Below are 22,472 nucleotides of genomic sequence, written 5' to 3'. Positions count from 1 at the left end.
CTTTTTCTAGTTCCTTAAGGTGTGAAGTTAAGTGGTTCACTTGGGCTGTCTCTTGTTTGTTCATATATGCCTGAAGTGATATGAACTTACCTCTTATCACTGCTTTTGCTGCATCCCATAGATTCTGATATGTCGTATTGTCATTTTCATTAGTCTGTATATATCTTTTGATCTCTGCACTTATTTCTTCTTTGACCCATTCATTTTTTAAAAGTATGTTGTTTAGTTTCCACATTTTTGTGGGATTTTTTTCCTCTTTTTTGCAGTTGAATTCTAGTTTCAAGGCTTTATGATCAGAAAATATGCTTGGTACAACTTCAATTTTTCTGAATTTGCTGATGTTGTTTTTGTGGCCCAACATATGGTCAATTCTTGAGAATGATCCATGTACACTGGAGAAAAATGTATACTCAGTCACTTTGGGATGAAATGTCCTGTAGATGTCTATCATATCCAGGTGCTCTAGTGTTTTGTTTAAGGCCACTATATCTTTGTTGATTCTCTCTTTGGATGACCGATCTAGAGCCAGCAGCGGTGTATTGAGGTCTCCAAGTATGATTGTATTTTTGTCAGTTTTTGTTTTAAGGTCAATAAGTAGCTGTCTTATATATTTTGGTGCTCCTTGGTTTGGTGCATATATATTAAGAATTGTTATGTCTTCTTGATTCAGTGTCCCCTTAGCCATTATGAAATGGCCATTTTTGTCTCTGAGTACTTTTGTTGTCTTATAGTCAGTATTATCAGATATGAGTATTGCTATGCCTGCTTTTTTTTGGATGTTATTTGGTTGGAGTATTGTTTTCCAGCCTTTCACTTTGAGTTTGTTTTTATCCTTGTTACTTAGATGAGTTTCCTGTAGGCAGCATACAGTTGGATTTTCTTTTTTAATCCATTCTGCTACTCTGTGTCTTTTTATTGGTGAGTTTAATCCGTTTACATTTAGTGTAATTATTGACACTTGTGAGTTCCCTATTGCCATTTTATAGATTGCTTTCTGTTAGTTTTGTGTCTTGTTTGATCCTTCTCTTTCGTTTTTTTATCTTTTGTTTTTATTTGGTTGTATTCCATACATCTTTCCACTGTTGCTATTGGAAAGATGTATGGAATCCATTTCTTTCTAAACATGAGGCGCATCACAGCAGCTGGCGGAAAGAGTGCCCAGCAGGAGGGAATCCCAGCCCCGCCCACAGCCGAGCAGATCCAGCCAATCACTGTGTGTGTTCAAGGCAAACCACACAACTTGCTAGCCCCGTGGTCACACACAGAGTAGTTCAGGTGACCATCTGTGTCAGCTAACTGACTTTATCTGGTGGGATAAAAAATACTTCTCATCTTGACGATAGGAAGTCATTTTGTGACTTTGACGAAGGGACCAGTCCAAGCTAGGCTCCCGCCCTGTCACGGGACCTGGGAGTGGGGATGCTCCCCCCACCCGTTCTGCTCTGCTTCGCCTAGCATGCTCCTTTCTTTTCAGTATTTCATTTTTAGCAAGTTTTAAAACTGAGATATAATCGATATATAACCTTTAGGAGTTTCGGGTGTGTGACCCAACAATGTGGTTTGTATGTACTGAGAAGCGGTCCCCCACCAAGTCCTTGTTCTTTGGTCTCAATGAGTCCTTGTGTCAACGTAAGACACCTGGGAACCCCTCACCGTGCTTGAATTCCTCAGCACTTTCTTGGGAATCACTGGCCTCCCCCAGGGACAACCTGTCTCTCACTCAGTCCAGTTTCCTCTCCAAGGGGCAAGGGCCACTTCCGTAGTGTGGACTGGCCCTTTATCCTGTTCTAAAACCAGAGGGCAGGCCTGTTCTTTTGTCTTTGCTTCCAAAGAAATGCCCAGCAACCCTCTGGTGCTCATTAAGAACTAAATCATCATAGGTGTAAATGACTGTGCGGAGGCCCTGGGTGTCCTACCACTGGCTCCCCGTGGCCGATACCTTTATTTATCCTGACGAACTCTTAAAGGCAAAGCAAAACAGTGTGCACAGAATCGGAGCAGAGGCTAGGGACAGGGACAGAGCAGCTGCCCTGAGCCGGGGCCTGAGAGTCACTGCGCCACTCAGCAGCTGCGGCTGGGGCCTGAAACAGTGGGCTTAGGGGGTCTGACTCACACTGACCAGACCCGCAGTACAGGCAACATATTTATAGACACATGTGTGCATCTCACCAGAACGTGGGTTTAAAACAGAGGAAACACCATCGTGGAGCAGGACTGTATGGAGTGGCTGCACTGCTGAAACTTCGCAGCCTGGAGCTGCAGCCCCCATCCTCGGTTTCCTTAGCGGCACTGCCCCCTAGTGGAAGAATGGCCGGGTCCGAGGGCAGCGAGGCAGGGTGGCCGTTGGGGATACAGGGGAGAGGCTGGAACGAGGCAGGGGCCCCGCAGGTCAGACGAGAACTCAGGCAGAAAAGTGGTGTCCTGGCAGACTGCTCAGGAGAAGCTGCCTGTGAGGACGCGGGGTGGGGGCTGGGGGGGGGAGGGAGTCCCGGGCAAGTTGGAGAAGCTGCTTCTATTGCTCACCCACATTGGTCAGCTCTCTCGGGTTCCTTGGGACAGAGTAGGTCTTGCTCTGTTGCGTTGTTTTGCTCCGAAGCCCTGAGGAGGGTAGGGGTTGTCATACCGAGCCCCCTGCTCAGCCATCCGGTCCCCTGCCCTTCCTCCCTTCATCTCGGGAATATAGCCTAGGGCACTGGGCACACTTGGCACGAAGGTGGCGACCAGCTCAGGGCGGCAGAGGTAGCCCTGTGCAGGGCATTTGACCCTTTTTAATTACTTCGGAAGCGCACGGCCACCCCAGGGCCTTGTGCTTATTTATAATTCATGCCCATCTAATTCCAGCAAGACGAGGACGCCTCAGTCTTATCACATTTGAGGAGATGTTTAAAAATAAAGAAGGGACCCTGGCCGGTTGGCTCAGCGGTAGAGCGTCGGCCTAGCGTGCGGAGGACCCGGGTTCGATTCCTGGCCAGGGCACATAGGAGAAGTGCCCATTTGCTTCTCCACCCCTCCGCCGCGCTTTCCTCTCTGTCTCTCTCTTCCCCTCCCGCAGCCAAGGCTCCATTGGAGCAAAAGATGGCCCGGGCGCTGGGGATGGCTCTGTGGCCTCTGCCCCAGGCGCTAGAGTGGCTCTGGTCGCAATATGGCGACACCCAGGAGGGTCGCAACATGGCGACGCCCAGGATGGGTAGAGCATCGCCCCCTGGTGGGCAGAGCGTCGCCCCCCTGGTGGGCGTGCCGGGTGGATCCCGGTCGGGCGCATGCGGGAGTCTGTCTGACTGTCTCTCCCTGTTTCCAGCTTCAGAAAAATGAAAAAAAAAAAAATTAAAAAATAAAAAAATAAAGAAGGAAGCCTGAGGAAGGGGCAGAAAGGGCAGGGGCGGTGGCCCACGGGGACTGTCAGGGGTGGATGAGCATTCCATCCAGCTGTCAATTTCATCAGAGCCAAGGAAACCCTGCAAGTACAGGACGTTCTGTAGCCTGCACAGCCTGGAAGGAGGAAAGGCTACCGTCCTCAGAAGGACCTAGTCCCTCTGCCATGGGGAAGGGCTGATGCCATGGTGGTGTCACTGTGCAGTGCGTTAAGGTATCAAACCGGTATGTTGTGTACCTTAAACTTACACAGTGTTTGATGTCAATTATATCTCAATAAGGCCGGGAAATATTTTAATGATTTAAAAGAGAGAGGGAGAGAGCATGATTTACCTAATTTCTGGCCTTACATTCCAAGAAGACTTTATTCCAGTAATTCTAGACCCCTCAATAAACACTGAATTGAAAGGCATCCAAATGTCTGGTGAATTCTCTTTCCTGGGCGTTGGCACACCTGTTACTCTACCTGTTAGCTCTAGGTGTGACGAGTAGTGCTGTGGAATTGACCCGCCGTTCCTACCTCCCGTAGGACCCCTAGTGGGCAACGGCGGTATTGCAAGGTGTGCGTGCATCTGGATTCCAGATGCATTATTTCAGGAGCAAAAACAGTTTTGCGCAAATGCACCGATATATTTTTTAAAATATGAGGAACTAGTAAAATACAAATTGATGTGCCGTAACTACTGACTTGACGCCAGCTTTTGGTTATTATACATTTTCTGAATTAGATTCTGCTCACAATATGCTTCCTAACATGTTGGTATTACAAGTAGGTGCTTGTGCTTGAGAAGGCATGGACTGTCTGGTGGGTGTGACTGCTCTGAGTAGATAAGACGCCCCCTCCCCCCACCCACCCCCCAGTCACTACTCTCTACTCTCAGTGACTGGTGCTCACGTGGCCAGCCGAGCTTGGACGCGCAGGCCTGGGCACCGGGGGGCTGTGTTCAGCAGTCAGCTCTGTGGTTTCAGGGCCTTCCACCCCGAGCCCTTTCCTCAGGAAGCTTGCCCGACTTCTTGTGGTTTCAGAAATGACACCCTTGAAGCTCTGGAGCTGGCACAAGCCATTGCTCCTGCCCTGGCGGATGGCAGGAGGAGAGGCCACCGAGGAGCTGGTGCCTGGGGGCCCAGGGGCCCCGGGGGGCCGGGCTGGGGGCACCCCCGCAGGCAGACAACTGCTCCCCAGCAAGCTTGCAGCCGCTCCCTGCCTTTCATGTGGGCGCAGATGGAGCTCATCGACACAGACACCGAGCCTCTCTTCCCTGGCACCCTCCGGGTGGGAGCGGAGGAAGGTGGGCAGTGGGCCGGGCGGCACATACAACAGCGACAGTCACTTTTGCGAGGCACTGTGCCCCCCCTCCCGCTCCCCCCAGTCAAGATGACCTGTCTGCTCACTGACGCTGACTGCGACTGAGCCCCGCCCAGGGGCTGGGGTGGGGGTGACAGTCAGTGGCTCGGCTCCGCCGCTTGAGGACAGGACAATGCGGCAAAGTCTGGAGCTGACGTGGCCATTGCAAAGCCTGTGCGTGAGGCAGCGCTGCAGCATGTGGTCCAGGCCGCCCGCACCTGCCCAGGGACTGCCTTGCACTCCTGCTAGGGAAGGTACTGGGATCACCAAGTGTTTTCAGTTATAACACTGAGGGTTCTGAGAGACACACATACCTTTGCGTGTCTAGCCACCTGTGCCCCTCCCACTGTCCCTCGTGGCTCCTTAGCTGTACCACTGGAAAGTTCAACCTTTGAGACTGAAGTTTTTTTCTGTCTCTGAGAATGCAAGCACTCTGCCTGGTGTATGTGTAGACCAAGAAAGAGGAAGGTTTGCGGATAGACCAGCCCTGCGGCCCCTCTCAGTGGTGGCAGGGGGTGGCCCTGTTCTCCCTTCTGGTCCGTTAACATATCTACATAGGAGCTATTCTCTTGAAGGTATCGGGCTGGGGTATACATGGCGTCAGGCCAGTGGGGTCTGACTGTGGCCAGCATTCTCAGATTCCAAGAATTTGATTTTCTCAGAGTTCGACAGCAAATTCTGGGCAGATGCAGGATGTGTAGAAGAACCTCTGTCCCTGTGTCCTGTGGGGATAAACAGAATGTCACAGCAAGCGAATAAGGATTCAACAAGTTATATTGAATGACTGTCATGTACTTGGTTCTTCACTGGGCATCAGATGTGCAAAGATGAGCATGTGTTCTTACGAACCAATAGGAACATGTGGTCAGGACAGGAACTAGAAATTCACAAAAGAAAATTTCAAATTGTCGAGAAACATCCAAACATATGTGACTCAGTAGCATTAAGGAAATATAAGTTAAAATGAAAAGTCATTCCTTTTTTGGTTGGTTTGACAAAGGTTCAAAATGGCTATACCCAGTGTTAGTGAGGGTATAGGTAACTTTCCTACTCTACTGATGAAATGCCATCTTTCTAGAAAAGCTTGGCAATGGATATCAAGATAAAAATGCCCACCTTTAACCTGCTAATCCTCATTTGGGGAATTTTTAAAAGTAAATAATGGAAAGGGGGCTCAAAGGGGTGCAGAGAAAAATTTTCATGGAAGTATTGTTTCTATAAATGTCAGTGACGGAGTTGCTGAAGAGTTTGTGGTGTAGCCGTCTGTTGGGTCGCTGCGCAGTTGATACGAGCCTGTGTTGGGACAGCTATCCACAATATACCATCAGGTGACAATAGCAGAATGCCGTGTACAGTCTAATTCTGCTTGTTTTTCTAAAAAGGATGCGTGCTTATCTATATGGAAAGAAATTAAGGAAGATCCTCCAAGGTGATAGACACAGACTGGTCTCTTGTTTTTTATACCTCTCTGCATCTCTTGATTTTTCTTTTTTTTTTTTTGCAGTGAGCTTTAAGTACTTTTATTGTCTGAGAAAAGGTATTAAAACATAAATATCAAACATTCTGACCTCAAAGGTCTCACGTGTTCCCAAGCTGGCGTGTGAACTGCCAGCCAGTTCCTGAACCTATAATTCAGGAAGCTGGGAGTCCACCTCTCTTTTCAAAATCCAAAGCCCAGCCTGACCAGGCAGTGGCGCAATGGATAGAGCGTTTGACTGGGATGTGAAAGATCCAGGTTTGACACCCTGAGGTTGATGGCTTAAGCACGGGCTCATCTGGTTTGAGCAAGGCTCACCAGCTTGAACCCAAGGTCGCTGGCTTGAGCAAGGGGTCACTCTGTCTGCTGTAGCCCCCTGGTCAAGACACCTATAAGAAAGCAATCGAACAACTAAAGTGCCGCAATGAAGAACTGATGCTTCTCATCTCTCTCCCTTCCTGTCTGTCTGTCCCTCTCTCTGTGTCTCTGTCACACACACATTAAAAAACCCCAAAGCCCAGTCCCAGGAAAGGGAATAGGGGAGCCAGACAACCCCTTCTTTCTTACCCTCCAGCCACTGCAGTCCTTTTCTCAGTATTTTCCTGCTTGTGATAAGTCAGATCCAGGGAACGCCCTTTCCCAGAGTGGGAAAGGAACTGAATTCATGAAAAGGCCCCTCAGCTGGACACTTGCGCCTCCTCCATGGGTCCCACATTGGCAGTGCCACGACTCAGAGCTGATCTTCTATTCTAACAGCCAAGCATTTCCGGGAGCTCCTTTGTGTCTAATTTTGTACGTTTGTGTGTTCACCAAGATATAGATTCCTGCCTTAGCATGAAATAGTTTGTGCTTAAAATTTTGTGCTTAAATGGGTCTTCCTTAGAAAAGGCCTATAGTGGGCACATTTCCCTTATGTCCTAGCCCTCCTAATGGGCTACAGACCTGAACACTAATCCATCCATTTACCTACCCACCCACCACCCGTTCTGTCATCTATGCATCCATCCATCCATTCATTTATCCATCCATCCATCCTTACCTATATTATCTCCAATCATCCATCTATCCATCTATTCTTACATATATTATCTCCAATCATCCATCCATCCACCCTTACCTATATTATCTCCAATCACCCATCCATCCATCCATCCATCCACCTAGTATTTAAGAGCAGCATGGAGTTTAAGGGCATGGGCCATAGGTTGTGGCTCTACCATTTACCAGCTGGAAGACCATGGACAGGTGGTTCAATGGAAACTTTGTCTTTCGTTTCCCATCAAATGGAGATCATGAACCCATGACATTGTTGTGAACATAAAACAAATTCTCCAATGTAAAGTACTAAAAGTCATGCCTGGCATGCGATAAGCACTTCTCCATCATGACTAATACCATGTGCCAGGCACTGGGCTAGATGCTGAAGTTTCCAAATAGAAAAGAATTTCAGAGTAGAAGCAGCAGGGTTTCTGCCTCCCAGGAGCTAACAGTTTAGGGCAGTGGTCTGCAAACTCATTAGTCAACAGAGCCAAATATCAACAGTACAATGATTGAAATTTCTTTTGAGAGCCAAAATTTTTAAACTTAAACTATATAGGTAAGTACATTGTTATTAACTTAATTAGGGTACTTTTAAGCTGGCCTTTGCTAAATATGTCTTCAATCTGAGAGCTGCATGTGGCTCACGAGCCACGGTTTGCCGAACACTGGTCTAGGGGAAGAGACAGACACCCCCGTGACCATGCGCACAGCGTGCCACTGTGTGGGCAGCCCTGGAGAGGCTCCCTGGGAAGAGGCGTCTAATCGGAAGCAGGCCAGCTGACGGGAAAGGTTGGGACGGCAGCCTGGAGGAGGAGTGTGGGTCAAGTTCGAGGCATCGAAATGGTCTGAGTGACTGACGGGTGCAGGTACGGAGGGAGAAATGGGCCAGAGCGGTGAGGTTGCTGATTCCGATTCTCTGGCAGCTTCATGAACGTCCCCTACATCTGCAGAGCTGATTGCACCCCTGACCTTCCCTTGCATTCAAGCCTTTTCCCTGCGATGGCCTTTCGTTAACCACAACACAGCAGAGCTGAACGAGGAGGTGGGGGTCGCCGGTCAGCTCCCCTCGGTGTGTTTGCTCTCCGTTCTGTGCTGTAGCCCCCTCCGTGGGGCATTTGTGACAGCAGAGCTCCTCTGATTCCATCTCCTGTCACTTCTGAGGCTGACTTGGTGGCTCATCCCAGCACAGGGGGGACTTTAACACACATGCGGCATGTGTTGACTCCCTGGAGTTCGGGGAGGGGACAGATCAAGGAATATTATCTCTGTGGTCCAATCAGTTCCTCTCTGTGGCTGCTGCTGGCAGCACTGGGGACACTGCAGGTGCTGGCCCCCTGGCACCACCCCTGCGGGGAGGAGGGGCGGAGGAAGGGAGGCTGCAGGTTGATGTTGCCTGTGTATTAAGGAGCCTTTACTTGCATATCCCTGCAGTGCAGCAGAAGAGGGGCACCGTGTCACCCACGTTGTATTCCTGCCTCAAACCCCGACTCTGAATGTGAGGGCGAGGAGACAGCCAGGAACATCTGAACATGAAATGTCTACAGGATAGCTGGCTGGGGCTCTTTAGAAATGTCAGTGTGATTTAAAACAAAACAAAACAAAAAAGGTTAGAGAATCGTCCTAGATTTATTCTGAAAACATGGCCCCGAGGTCAGCGGCATCAGCCTCGCCTGGCAGCTCACTGGCAATGCAGTGGCCCACCCCAGACTCAGAGCCAAACGCCACATTTAACAGGGTCCCTGCTGAGTCCCGGGCACATTCCGTTCTGAGACACTGTAACCCCATGTCCAGTTCACCTTCAGATGTCCCCCCTTGTCCCAGTGGCATCCCTCTTGGCTGTTCCCTGACCCACCCCACCCCACCCCACCCCAAATTTGAATCTAGTCAAGCATCACACGTTGTTGCATTTAGCTGACAAGACTCTTCAGTCTCTTCTTACCTAGAAGCATGGGTCTCAGAGGTTAGTGTGCATCAGGTTGCTTGGAGGGTTTGTTAAAACACAGAGTGCCTCCCCCCCCCAGCACACGTATGCACACAGGCATACACACGCACACACACACATCCTATCTGAGAGACCCTAGAGGTGAGGTCAGATGCTGCTGTCCCTGGGACCACAGGTTGAGTAGCAAGATATTAACTAACAGTATTAGTTCGATATTAAATATCTAAGTGTGATAATCATGTTTCCATAGGGAAATTTGCTGGGGGTTTTTTTGTTTTATTTTTTTTGAGATTCTTGCTAACGTATTTACAGATGAAGTGTCATGATATTTACAAGTAACTCTGAAATGACTCAGTAAAATCGCTAAACAGATGCATGGATTGTGGATACAAGGACAGACAGTGCAAACATGGCAAAATGTGAACCTGTAAACAAGGTCCAGAAAAGAGACAGTTGTGACACCATGTAAGCAAACAGTAGAGGAGGAGAATTTCCTCTACGCTCGAGGGTTCCCTACCTACCGGGAGGTCTCAGCTCAGATGGACAAAAGTCAGGTGAACTGGAGAAAAGGCGTGTCGATTTTATTTGTTGTTCATTTTTACAGGACACGGGAGACATCCTCCATTTTTAAGCAAGAACAATAAAGGCACGATAAGATAAAGTGAAGGGTTTGGGGTTTCCAAGAGCAGCAGACCCTGTAAGATAAATACATGGAGGAGCCTCATGGGAGACAGGGCTGTTTCAGCAAGGGTTGTTGGTGCAGGTCCGGCTCAGGGCCGACTTTCCATCTTTCCCACGACCTTAAACTCCCCTGGGACCAGAGACGGTGGTGGTGTTGGTGGTGGTGGTGGTGGTCCTTATTCCTTAAGAGTGTCTGCCTTTTGTCAGATACGGGACACTCTGGGAGGCTTCTTTCTGCATCTCTTCCATCTCAGATGTCTTCAGTTCAAAATAATCCTTATTCCAAAGTGATAATAGGGTTCTGGATGCGCTATCCCAGACTACTGCCCCCTGGTATATTTAATAGTTTAAGTAAAAGATTCAAGAGGTACTAGGTGCAGGAAGGACTCTCCCCGCCTCCCCTGAAGCAGCTGTTAAGACCCTCATGTGAGCCCTGGCCAGTTGGCCCAGTGATAAAGCATCGGCCTGGCATGTGGAAGTCCCGGGTTCAACTCTTGGTCAGAGCACACAGGAGAAGCACCCATCTGCTTCTCCACCCTTCTCTCTCTCCTTTTCTTCTCTCTCTCTTCCCCTCCCACAGCCAAGGCTCCATTGAAGCAAAGTTGGCCCGGGTGCTAAGGACAGCTCCATAGCCTTCGCCTCAGGTGCTAGAATGGCTCCCGTTGCAATGGAGCAATGGCCCAGATGGACAGAGCATCGCCTCCTGGTGGGCATGCTGGGTGGATCCTGGTCGGGCTCATGCGGGAGTCTGTCTGTCTGCCTCCCTGCTTCTCACTTCAGAAAGATACAAAAAAAGAAAAAAGAAAAGACCCTCGTGTGAGAGGTGCCCTTCTTACACCTTCAGGAAATGAGAGTCCTTATCTCTGAAGATAGGGACACTGAAACGAATTCACGCCAATAGGCCTTACTAAGGGTCCCCTAGTTCACCGTCCTCCGATTGTCCCCTTTGTACTGTGACGTTTTCTGTGACTTTCTGTACCTCGCCAAACCCAGTACAGAAATAACCAGGTTCCCCCACTGGTCTTCAGGTCCTCGTTTCCTGCCGACAGCACCCGCGCACAGCAGCCTGGCGTTACACATGTGTGTGCGCCTACAGTCACCGTCGTCTCGTGTGTCCTCCCTCGGCCTCATCTCTGTGTGTGAGCCTCCACATCTCCTCTCCTCCAGGGACCCCAGTCAGTGGGATCAGGGCCTACTCTAGTTTTTAACTTAATCACCCTTTTGAAAGTCTCATTCCCAAATGTGGTCACATCCTGAGGTGATAGGGGTTAGGTCTCCAACATTCAAATTTTGGGGGGGACACCGTTCAACCCACAACAGATGGATTTTCATCGTCTCTAACACTCTGAGGTTCAGCTCCATAGGAGGTGTTTTGGCTGAGGAAGAGCAGTCGTCCCGGTCCCTCCCAATTCTGCCTTTTCTCCAACAGCTGTCCAGCCTCCAGGTCACCAGGGGCGGTGGGGTCAGAATGAAAATCCCTGGTGGGACTTTGGAGCTGTCAGCCTTCCACCTGTGACAGGAGGCAGACAGCACTGAGTGACCGGGGCCACCCCAGCTCTGCTGCAAAGAAGGGACAGCCATCGTATCAGCCTCTGAGGTCGATGCCTGCGGCCGCGGAGATAGTGCACTAACTCTGCGTTCACTGAAGTCAGCATTATTAGACTACTACTCCTTTTATTTATTCATTTTATAAATTAAACACTTTCTATATCACAGGAAAGTATTTCTTTCACAGTAAAACTTTGACCTTTGTGGGACAAAACACATTTTGCCTTTTAAGTCTTTCCTCTTAGTTGACATCGTCGATAACTCGAGAACTGTTGTCATCCGCTTGGTGCTCACAGCTCTTGCCCGCCGTCTGCCCCGTGTGCCACCCACTCTCAAAGTCTAAAGACAGGCCGGAGGGAGACGGGGGTCCTTGGGACACAGGCCCCATCCGCCCTGCATCTGCCTCTTCTTCCTCGTGTTGCCTCCACTCCTGCTCCTGTGGAAACTCCCAGAGCTGTCTCCTCCCTGCCCTTTGGGGTCCCTTTCCGCCTCGGCCACGACCCTCGCCTCTTCTTGTCTGTGTCCACTTGTGAGCCTGACCTCCCCAACCCTGGACAGTGTCCCCTCACAGCCACCCTGGTCTGCTCTCAGTTTAATCAACACAACATGCCCCTGCGGCTTCCTCTGGTGCTCAGGAGGAACTTAACCTTACCTGCAGCCCCTCTCCACTCCAGCCTTTGCTTCCTCCTCCAGCTCTCTCTCTCCTCCCCCTGAAGGCATGCCGCCACTTCTCATGTCTGTCCTTTCCCCATGTCACACTCTGCTTCAACTTTCTCCCCCAGCCTCCAGTTAGCCAGCTCCGAGTTTTTCTTCAAATACTCTCCTCCTCCAGGAGGCCCTCCTGACTCCTTAGGTTTTGTTGATACAGAAACATTTGCATACAGTGAGATATTTCTAACTTAAATGTATAATTCCAGGATTTTTAATAGATGTATAAACATTCATTTAACCTCTTCCTCTGTCGAGATAGAATATTCCCCATATTCCTTCCGAGTGTGTCTTTACACACTGAAGGCCCCACCCAGGCACCCCCACCCAGGCAACCACTGTCAAATTTCTATTGCTACAGAGTAGTAGTGCCTGTTCTTGAACTTAATATAAATGGAATAATATTGTCCATGCATCTATTTTTAGATTCTCTTCTCTAATCCCATAATCTAGTTGTCCTATCTTTACACTTGTCTTAATGATCATAGCTTCATGGGAATCTTGGATTCAGATTATATTCGACCTTCAACTTCATTCTATAAGATATTTTGGCTCATCTTGGTACTTTGCTTTTCGATATATTTTAGTGTCAACCTGCCAACTTCTTCCCTTCAAAAAGTCTATTTGAATCATGAATTTGATAATGATTGCATTGAATTGATAGATCAATTTTTAAGAAAATTGACTCTTAGAAATATTCAGTCTTCCAATCTATGAACATAAATATACTTCTCCATTGACTGCGACCTTAAATTTGTCTCAGTAATGTTTTATAGTTTTAGTTTAGAGGCTTTGCATGTTTTTTCAGTAAGTGTGTTGCTGAGCATTTTACAACTTTGATACTATTATAAATAAGGTTTTAACCTTTATTATTTCCCAGCTTTTGCTGCTGGTATATATAGAATTACTTTTATATATTGAGACCTTGATAAATTTACTTACTGGCTCTAGTAGAGTTTTTAGATTTCCATGGGGTTTTCTTTATAACCAATCATGTCATCTGGAAATAAAAACAGTTTTACTTCCTCCTTTTGAAAATGCATGCTTTCTGTGTCTTTTGTTTCCTTATTATACTTGTTTGGACTTCAGAACAGTTTTGAATAAAGATGAGAATAGACCGCCTTGTCTCACTCCTGACCTGAAATGAAAAGAACCATTAAATTTGAAGTTAGCAGTAGGTTTTCTAAAACTTTATCAGAATAAGGAAGTCTCTCCCTGTTTTAGTTTGCAGAGATTTTTGTTGTTGTTGTTAAATGGTGACTAGGTGTCAAATTTTACCCAAAGCTTACTCTGCATAATTGAAAAGATGTTTCTTTTTCTCCTTTGTCCTATGAATATGTTGGATTCCATGGGTTGAATGTTGAGCAGTTCTTACATTCTTTGCGTGGACTGTAGCTGACCGTGACTGAGACACTTTTACGTATTGCTGGATACAATCAGCCCGTTTGAAGTGCCTTTTATAGTTTTGTTTACAAAGGCTGTTGGTCTGTAACTTCTTTACTCGGAAGATTTCTCGCAGGCTCTGGTGTCAGGATGATGCTGGCCTCACAAAATAAGTTTGGAAGTGTCCCCTCACCTCTGTTTCCTGAAAGAATCTGTGAAACTTAATCTATTTTCTTCATAAAGGACTCCATTGTGGAGAACTGTATTACGCAGAGAACAGCGGTAAGCTTTTGCAAGGAGGAGGCAGGTCGAAGGCAGCCACGCATAGTGTCATTGATGTGTTTAAAGTGCTGCGGCCTCAACTCTCCCTATTTTGTGGCCACCACTAGGAACATTTCACACTTGTTAGGAAGCTGTGTATTAGAGTACAATTCAGCGAGGCCAGGGTTGTGGAAAGAGGTTCCCACGTGAGCTGCTTGTCACAAGAGGAACTCCCGAAGCAGACGCAGGGAGTGAGAGCCGCCCGAGGGCATTGGCATAGTGGCGAGGTCGACCTGGAAACAAGCCCCTCCAGCCAACGTGCGCACGCGCCCAGGCTCCCTCCCGGGCCGGTTTCGTTCTGTGTCTGAGCCTCCTATCTGTGAGAGTGCAGAATCGCTACCGCTCACCCACGGGGGACCGGTCGGTCTCGGGGGAGGCGCTCTGCGCCGTCTCGGGCGTCATCAGAAGGAAAGATAAGGAAGAACCATGTCCTGACTCAGGGACCTCTGAAAAGGACTCCAAGCTTTCCCGGGAGCCCAGGGGTGGAGGGGCAGGCATCCTGCCCGTTGGAGGGTCCTGTGGGTCAGGGAGCGGGCCGTGGGCGGGTGGTCCCGGATCGTGGTCACACTGGGCTCCGCTGCGAAGGAGAAACGTTCCGCTGGCCCTGAAGCTCTGGTTAGCGATGGTCGCAGCGGTGGGAACAGTCCCAGAGAAGTCCAGGACTGACAGAGCCGAGGAAAAAACCCCTACTCTCGTCCCCTTGATGTCTCTGTCTCTGTCTCTCCGGGTGCGGGGGAGGCGACAAGGTCCTGACATTAGACTCGGGCATCTGTGTGTGCTTGTGTCCTGTCAGTAGGGGGCGGCATGTCCTCTTCTTTTAAGCGTGTCTTCTGAAAAGGACATACCCAGTGAAAACCTTCTGTTGAGAAATTAAGGGGTACCAATCATAATTAAGGCCAGGGGTCGATGCTCCCTGCGGCCCACCATGAATGGACCGCTCAAGGTCACAACCCGGGTCAGGTAACAGATTCCGATGCACTGGTAGTGATAACTTCAGAGCAGAAGTCGAAGTCGTATGGTGGCATTTCTACTTCTAATTCTACGGGGAAAACCCGACCAAGGAGGGATGCTTACTGGTTCTCTCTGACTCTCTATCTCTGTCTCTGTCTCTCTCTTTCTTCTCTTTTGTAACTTCGATTTGGAAAATTGCGTGAATGAAGATGATAAGGAACAAACACACAGTGGCACAAACTTTTCTTCTCCAAATCAGTCATCTCTCAGGGTAATGGAAAGCTGGTAACCTGGTCAGAGCCCGTTTAAAAAGATGATTGTAAAGGTGCTAGTGTGAACTAACGTATCAGAGCCTAGAATCTTCCTTTATGTCAGCTGCTGGGATTCCCCTGGGTCTGTGCCCTGCCCCTGGCGGCTGCCTGTCCGCCCTCTCCACGCCTTCTGCTTCTGTATTTCTAGGAGTGCCGTGCTCTGTTCCTCTGACAGAGAGGATTTCTGTGAAACACGTCTTCTCTTATTCATTTTAAACTTTTTATTAAAGTATAGCATACATGGAGAACATGGTATACATCATAAGCTCAATAATCACCTCCTTCTGGGTCGCAAAGTGCTGTATTACTATATTTCTGTCGCAGGTCCTCTCCTCCTCTCCTCCAAGGGTGACCGCCACCCGCCTGCCCATGCAGCCGACCTGGGGCAGCGTGGGTTTCACTGTGCAGGTTCCCTTCCACACAGATTTGCTCAATAAATCCGTATAGTACTGCACATGTATTTTCACAACTTACGATTTTCTGAAAAACGTTTGCTTTTCTCTAGTTGACTTAATTATCGGAAGACAGTATATAAGAATAATATATATACAAAATAACAAAAAATGTATTAACTTGATGTCGGGAGGCTTCCGGTAAACAGTAGGGTATTCAGAGTTAGGTTTTGGGGGGAGTCACAGTTATATGAGGATTGTTGGCTGTGTGGGGGCCGGTGATCCTAAGTGCCCTGTTGTTCAAGGGTCAGCTGTGCTAGTAGTTTTGCCTGTTTGGGAACTTTATAAAAATGGGATCATAAAGTATGTATTCTTTTGTGTCTAGCATCTTTTGTTAAGCATTCTATGGTTTCTGAGATCCAGCCGCGTAGCTACTGTCCGTTTGTTTATTGCTGTCGTGAACTCTACTACATGATCGTTCCACAGTCTACTTTTCCTTTTGTGAACAAGTAATCAATTATACTTGAAATAGCTCCAACATTATCTTTTTGTTATAAAGGGTAAGCACATCTTTTGGGTGCTCTCTTTGTTGTCAGGGCTTCAGAGAGAACTAAATTGTTGCAAAGAGGAAAAGACTTAGAAAAAGGACTTGAATGCACTCACAGTTGCTTGGTGCATATCTCTCTCCTGGGCTGACAGCCCCCGGAGCAGGTTTGAGATGACCTGTTCTCTCTGTCAGCATGACCTTGGATCACTCTACAGTCACCTGGAGAGTTTCCCAAAACACCTTTATTCTGGCCCAGGACATTTTAATTCTGATGAAATATCCAGTGGTATTTTCATAAGGTCCCCAGATGACAATGATGCATGCGAGGGCTGAGTACCGCTTGCCAATTTGTTGACACCTGTCAGATAATTCGTTTGAACTGGAGTCCACTCCAACACTGCATCTCCAAGAGTCCTCTGTTCGAGCATCTCTTAGTAACCATGGCAATACTGTGAACCTTCTATGTCATTCGCATTTAACCTCCCTGAAAGCGAGGAAGAATCCAGGGAGCATAGTTTCCTTCCTATTTAAAATCGCTCCCTCGTCTGCCCCACTTGTGCACCGCCCCCGCCTCTCGCCTTCTATGGAATTTCTTCCTTGCCTGTGACCATCTCAGGAGGGAGGAGGGAATTCAGGAGAGATAAGGAAAGTAGAAGAGAGAAAATAATTTGAAACATGTAAGGAAGCCTTTTGAAAAGACTATCTGATTATGAATGAAGGCAGAGCAAAGCATCTCTGGAAACTCCTAATGAATGCTCTGAATTTCCTGTTTCTGTAAGGGGGACGGAATCCAGCATGGAAGACTCCTGGCTGTCAAATCAGGAGGCATCAGGACATTTTACCCACCAGAAAAAACCACAGAGGACAGAAACCCAGAAGCTTGCCTTAGGAAAAAATATGTGTAATTTTTTTTTTTTTTGCTAAAATTTTAATGCTACGTGGAATAATGTTTCCATTTTAATCTTCCAAATTTTAGATTGCTGAAGGCCAGTGTCAAAAACAAGAGGTGTAGTTACATCTAATAAGAAAATGGGGGAAAATGTGTAGAAAATACACACTCCCCAGAGATCAAGGAGAAGCTATAAAGGAAAAAGCAGTGGTGCACCCCAACACGAGAAAGAGAAGGCAGACCAGACCGGGTGTCGAGACTGAGTGCCTCGGGGGACAGCTCCGATGCCGGCCAACCACTACCCACCTGTTCTTCCTACAGACACTGGATGAGCTCTTTCTGGGCTCAAGGCTCTGTCCTGGGTGCCAGGAGCTACAGCAGTGAGCAGATCAGACCACATGTTGGCCCACATTGAGCTCACAGAGACTGCAAACACATAAATTTCTGAGATATATATGTCTGGGGTGGTAAGTGCTATGGAGGCAGGGCACTTTTGGAGGGGAGCTGCGATGTAGAATGTAGCAGTCATCAGAGAGAACCTAGTGGCAGGTGACCGTTGAGCGTGGACACGAAGGACAGAGGTGAAGTACGGACCATGGGCCCATCGGGCAGAGGAGCCCCTCCAGATGGAAGGACTGGAGAGGGCAGAGGCCTCAGGCGGCAGCATTCCCGGGGCACAGAGAAGGGAGAGGGCAACAGTGTGGGCGGGGTGAGGACGAAGAGTGCGCCTGAGGTGACAGTGGTGAGGGAGGGGCGTAGGGGCTGGCCCCAGGTGGCCCCTGGAGGACCCATGCTCTGCTCTGAATGGGGCGGGAGCCATTGGAAGGATTTGAGCTGAGAGGTGATTCAGTTTTTTAAAGGGTTATTCAGGTTGCTTTGCAGCACACAGATTTTGGTGAGGGGACCAGGACAAAAGCAGGAAAACTATTTAGGAACGAGTCACAGTCATCAGTGTCAGAGACTGTGGTGGCCTCAGACAAAGTGGAAGCTGGAGATGGTGATGAGTAGTGATATTTTGGAAACAGCTGGCAATTATCACTGGCTTTGTGATCATTGGAGTCATGTGTAGAAGAAAGATACCAAGGAAAATTCCAATGAATAAATCACATAGTTTGTGTGCAGTTCAAGTCAATTTCATACACGTTTATTTTATACTATGTTATCCACCGTATGTGACACACCGTGCCGGCAACATGCAGTTCCTTCTGCCAAGGGGCTTACGTTCTGGAGAGCGAAACAGACATAGCCATCAGTCAATTCAGATACACTGCGTTGTCTAATAATCACAGAATGACCGAGTTGTGAAAGTAGGGAGAGGTTGCCGCTCCCCAGAGGGAAAGATGGTGATGGAAACCCTTCTGGAGGAAGTGATAACTGACTTCAGTGCTGACAGACGCATGGGGGTCTTCCTGGTGTCGAGGGAGTGGTGGAGGGGTGACATTCCTGGGTGAGATTGCCGCGGGTACAGGGCACAGGGCAGTGAGACAGCATGTGGGGCCCAGGGAGCCAGAAGTAGCCGGGTCGGCCAGAGTGTGAAGTTGAAGGTGGAGAGAGGCCGGGGGCTGAGCGCAGCACAGGACAGCGGGTTTTGCACGCCCTGCTGTGGGCCGACACTTCATCCCAAGGAGAGGGCAGGGTTTTAACAACAGAACCTTGTGATCAGGCTTAGGTTTTATAAAACCTCTCTCTGGTGGCCACATGGAGATCGACTGGGAAGAAGAGGAGGCAAGAGGCTAGACACCAAAGTGGAAGTGGTTACGACTGCTGCAGAGAGCTGGCTTTAAGGCGACTGCAGGGGCAGCAGACAAGAAAGGCTGAACTTGAGAGAGGGAAGCAGCAAGGCCCGCCGGCCACCTGGTCATTGTGCAGGAGAGAGCAGGCAAAGTCTGTGAGGCTGTGCAGTGTACTCCCCTCCCTGAGACTGGGGGGAACTGGAAGACAGACACTCTGGAACGTGGGTACAGCGATGAGGTCAATTTTGGCACATTGAGGTGCCAGGCCGGGGAGACAGAGATGGGAATCTCCAGGGAGAAGGTGGGTCCATGGGTCCGGGAATTTGCAGATAAATGAATTAGCCTTTGTCTATAGAGTTGGTCAGCAACATACAGGAGGGTGTTTAAAGCACAGGAACTCATCTGATGGTTGAGGGAAAAGATTTAAAGTGAAAAGGTCACCAAGGATAGAGTCCTCAGGAGCATCCACTTCCAAGGGGGGGGATGGGTACAGGAAAGCAACAGCTAGCCACACCGTGCATGTGTAGTCCAAGCGGGAGGGGAGAATCCGGAGGAAGTGTGGTCTCCACAGCCAGGGAGGGCAGAAGCGTGATCAAAGTAGCAAGAGTCATGGCAAGATCAACTGAGATGAGGACTCAGACACTTCTCAGAGTTGGGTCATTTGGAGGTCATTGTTGACCAGGGCAAGGGCAGCTTCAGTGATGCAGTGTAGGCTGTGGGATTGGTAGAAGTCAGACTATGGTGGTTTGGTAAGTGGGTAGGAAGTGAGGGATGTAGACACAGGTGTAGACTATTCTTGCAATGAGCTTGGCTCGGAACAGTCAAATCTCTGTCCGCCATGGGAGGCGAGGTCATGCCCTGCTCACCTGTGGACTGGAGGAGAAGCAGGAAGATGTTGAGAGCAGGTGAGTGTTCAGAGCTGAGAGTGACGTGGAAAAGTGACTCCAGTAAGCCAGATAGTGGACTTTGAAAAAGTCCCCAAAGGTGAGGGGCCAGAGCCAGGGTCTAAAGCTCCATGAGGGAACCAAGACAGAAGAGCTAGGCAGGGAGTCTGTGAGCAGCTTCCCAATGTGCTGTGTGCGCTGATGCATCTGTGGTTCAAGGGGTTGGTCAGGGGCCTAGGCTTCAAGGGGCAGAGGGGACTAGGTTCCAAGGGGCAGAGGGGAATAATAAAGAGAGGGAATGTGGTGGGGGAGGCCAAACTGTTCGATGAGATCTCAGGACCGATGGAATAGGAGTAGGCAGTGGTTTCATAGATGTAAAGATCTCAGACAGAGAGCGGGTCTAGGTGGTAAAGTCTGGCAGATGGGAATGGGAGGAAAGATGCAGGCATTTGCAACTGAGACAATTAAGGTTCTGGGAAGCTATAGCATGGGTGGAATTCTCATCGTGGGCGTTGAAGTCACCCAGTTGGTGGCAAAAGTTGGATTCAAGGAAAAGAATGTGCTTGCATCATCAGTGAACATGGAGGAGAGTTCATAAGATGACAGTGGTCAATAAGAAGTCAGGGGTCAGGCAAGCGAAGAGGGAGGTTGGCTCAAAAGTAATGGGCATTGGGAAGAGTATCTTCAGGTCCTCCCGGACCTGCCGCCCATTTGAAAGGGCTGCACAGGTGTGGTGCCCTAGAGCAGGGCAGTCAACCTTTCTATACCTACCGCCCACTTTTGTATCTCTGTTAGTAGTAAACTTTTCTAACCACCCACCCGTTCCACAGTAATAGTGATTTATAAAATAGGGAAGTAACTTTACTTTATAAAATTTATAAAGCAGAGTTACAGCAAGTTAAAGCATATAATAATAATTACTTACCAAGTACTTTATGTCGGATTTTCGCTAAGTTTGGCAGAATAAATCTTTATAAAACAACTTACTATAGTTAAATCTATCTTTTTATTTATACTTTGGTTGCTCTGCTACCACCCACCATGAAAGGTGGAACACCCACTAGTGGGTGGTAGGGACCAGGTTGACTACCACTGCCCTAGAGGAAGAAGGGACAGGAAACAGAAGTGAAATACATAAGGCGAGAAGATCATCTTTAGCATACACATGTAAAAATTATAAATTCCAGAAACTAGGAATCATATTTTATTTTCTGCTAAGATGGTTGAATTAAGGGTTTCCAGGGAATCACAAAAGATGGTTGTACTGACTGGGTAGTATTTAATATGACCAGGTCTTAAATAAGAAGCCATGAACATAAACATTTAAAACCAAATATATAATAAATAATCATTAAGTTATAAAGTACATAGTTCATATTAAAACTAACTTCTCAGATGCAAATGTCAATACAACAGAGCAATAATAGAGATAATAATGCTATAGTTTTATGCAAGTGTCCACAGAAGACACTTTCAGCTAAAATAGTAAATATCATGACTCATTTCCCTGAACTCCCGTGACTTACAACAATGCTTTCTATTCTTCTTCTTCTTTTTTTTTCTTAGAACATTTTCCTTGTTCCCACACTGTTGCTACAAATCGTATTGAAATAATGTCAATCAACTGAACATCAGGTTCAGTAGAAAATTTTACTCAGAACTATGGTCAGATGTTCCTATAGAATTTTAGCAACTCATAGAACACATAAAGCTCTAAGAAAGGAGAGGAGGGCAGAATAGACCTTAGAAATTAAATCCAACAACCTCATTCTACAAATAAGAAATGGAAACCCCAAAAATTGCAGTGAGCGACACAGCCAGCCAGATTTCAGGTCTCCTGTGTCACCATCCATGGGCGAACAGTAATGCCGTGGGTCAACCTCGGGGCTTCGGAAGGCTGGCTAAGTCTTCAACACCAAGGGTGGAGCCATTCAGGTGGCACTGCTGCCTCGGTTATTCCGACACCTGGCCTCTCCCGGGACATTGCCTGTCTTTCTTTGCCCAAGTCTTTGCCCTCAGGTTAGTGCACGCTCTCAGCCCAGGAAATTATTTCTATCGTGAAGGTAGAATCTCTGATCAAATGGATTAGAACAGAGATTTATGTGTTTACAACAGTAAACACACCAAAATAAATACATTATTTTAAATACCAAATCACAGTGTCAGAGAAGTCAACAACTAGAAAGCGAGAAAGAAGAAGTCAAGACTCCATTTGCTGGGATCAACGTTGCGCCTGCTTGCTGGTGTTCCCGAGCCACCTGGCCAGGGGCCATGGCACGCTGAGGGGGCTCAGGATGCACAGCGTCATCGTTCCGGGATTCCTCTGTCACAGCATCTGAAGACACAACACCTCATTTCTGATGATAAAACATTCCATGGAGGTTTGATGAGATCGTTGATTCGTAACACACCTTTTAGAACTCTAAAAGTACTTGCTTTTAAAACACCTTCGAGTAGATCCTTTCACTTCTCGGAGCATAAAGCCTTTCCAGTACAACATCTTCTTGCACACGCACAGCCATTCTAACGGGAAGAGGTTCTCAAATAGCTTATAACATTCCAGTGAAGTTTTTCTTCTCCTAGAGTTTGTACCTTTCTACCTGAGTAACTGCTGGAGTCTACATGACCTGGCAGTCAGAGCAGGGTGCTGGTTTTTTCTGCCCGTGGCGGGGAAGCGGGCATGTTTATACCCGAGTCTGCTTTCTGTGAGGGCAGGAGCCCTGGCTGCCTCAGCTGTACCCCGACTTTGACTTTCTACAGGTGACAGAGTTTGCCTTATGTGAAGCATGAAACACAAATTGTCTGTCACTTTTAAGAGAAGAAAGAAAAGGAAGGAAGAAAGCAAGGAGGAGACGGGCATTTGGAGGTAACAGCTCACCCCCAGGCAACCACAGTATGATCTCACAGGAATGCTAGCTAGCTACAAGACTTTTAAAAATTCATTTTG

General features: G+C 48.0%; 1 long non-coding RNA gene across 1 annotated transcript in view; it reads left to right on the top strand.

The window, feature by feature from the left end:
* Positions 1 to 22,472, top strand: part of LOC136320282 (uncharacterized) — a 75,139-nt gene that overhangs the window by 20,572 nt on the left and 32,095 nt on the right. The gene's annotated exons all lie outside the window — the stretch shown is intronic.

This window comes from Saccopteryx bilineata, chromosome 1 (assembly GCF_036850765.1).
Source record: "Saccopteryx bilineata isolate mSacBil1 chromosome 1, mSacBil1_pri_phased_curated, whole genome shotgun sequence".
NCBI lineage: Eukaryota > Metazoa > Chordata > Mammalia > Chiroptera > Emballonuridae > Saccopteryx > Saccopteryx bilineata.
Note: the sequence above shows the minus strand (reverse complement) of the source record. Positions and strands in the feature narration are given on the sequence as shown.